Source organism: Penaeus monodon, chromosome 34, assembly GCF_015228065.2.
Source record: "Penaeus monodon isolate SGIC_2016 chromosome 34, NSTDA_Pmon_1, whole genome shotgun sequence".
NCBI lineage: Eukaryota > Metazoa > Arthropoda > Malacostraca > Decapoda > Penaeidae > Penaeus > Penaeus monodon.
The window spans coordinates 32,487,760-32,489,200 of record NC_051419.1 but is presented as its reverse complement, the minus strand read 5'-3'; the positions used below and the strand labels follow the sequence as shown (position 1 = coordinate 32,489,200).

Sequence of the window (1,441 nt, the reverse complement as noted above, 5' to 3'; positions counted from 1 at the left end):
ACTTTATTTGTGTGGAGTTCACATAATATTATTCTTATATCCTTATTTTTGCTGCATGTTGTTTAATTTTTTATTTGTGTGAAGTTATATTTCTTTCATTTCTACTGTGTTTTCAAGTGTATGACGATTTGTTTCATTAGACATTTTGTCATTATTCTGATATTATTTATATTTTACACCCTCAAATCACATATATCTAATTAAGATGATATGAGACGCCTGGAAGACATAATTAAAAAGGGAGAAATTAGTAAAGTAGATAAGCAAATATATTGAAACCATTTGTCACAATATAACTGTATGTTTGTTTAACGCCACCCTGTTAATAAGGCATGATTTGGTATGTGTAGAGAATGCCGTTACATGTTACATGAATTGTGTGTCTGTTGAACTGGCAAGAGCCAAAAAGGAAATAGATGAAAGTATATATAATTGCACCTTTTATTAGCCACTAATATATTGAAAGAATGCTTACAAGGCAAAAACAAAATGTCTTTTATTTCTCATCTATATTCGTATTTTATTCCAATTTATGTTAATATCACTCTTTTCTTTTAAATCTTAATTATTATTAGTAATACTATTTCAACAATTTTTCTTGCACGCTTCCCATGCAATTTGCTCATCCCGTGTAGACACACAGTGGGTAGAACACTGAACCACATGAATAGTCCCTGAAATTGTAAAAATTACCGATCGCGAGGCAGTTCTCGCTGGTTTCTCCGTTGGGTTCCTGGGACGGAGCACTCATGTCAGCAAGACCCCAGAAAGGGGTACCTGAAACGCGCCAATATTCATGAATTGATGTCGATACTTTCTCGATTTTCATACAAAATATTTCAGTGGTTGCACTTTGAACTAGATAAAGCTCAGTATTACGAGTTGCATCAAGTTAAGAAAAAAAAGAAGATTGAAAAAAGGAAAGACGAAAGAACCAATAGGATAAACTTACCCATGGGTACAGGCTCCCCTGTGGTGTAGACCCATGTCCCTTCACTTTCTTGATCGGATCCTCCAAGCCAGAAGGTGTTGCCAGATAAACCTGAACAAGAATTCACTATAATGTTTCCAAACTCAGGGGCAAAATAACTAGCAACCCATCACGGACTCTGGGGTATTGAAAGTGATAAAAAAGGAATGTGTATTATTATCACTGTTTACGTAGATTGATTGCTATATAAAAAAAAGTGTTCCTGAAACCCAACATTCGAGAAGGCTGCCTTGCAAGATTATCATTAATATCCAGGTGGTGGAGACGCAAAAGGATTTAGTGAACCACCGGGAGGACTGAGGGGGGGATAAAAGACAGATGATGGTGTTCAAAAGTGAACCCCCAAATCCGGATATGAAAAGATAGCATTTCGAAAAATATCCCTAAAACATAATACAACCCATGTACGGTATATGAAGACGCGCGCGCCCAAAAGTGTTCTCAGAATAA

At 35.9% G+C, this 1,441-nt stretch overlaps 1 long non-coding RNA gene across 1 annotated transcript in view; it reads right to left on the bottom strand.

Moving 5' to 3' along the window:
* Nucleotides 1–427: 427 nt before the first annotated feature.
* LOC119594744 overlaps nt 428–1,441 on the bottom strand; it is a 1,510-nt gene continuing 496 nt past the window's right edge. Inside the window, exons 2-3 of the long non-coding RNA XR_005230651.1 lie at nt 953–1,042; nt 428–777 (exon numbers count right to left, since the gene is read on the bottom strand). This is a non-coding gene — a long non-coding RNA (uncharacterized LOC119594744). The remainder of the gene's footprint in view (nt 778–952; nt 1,043–1,441) is intronic.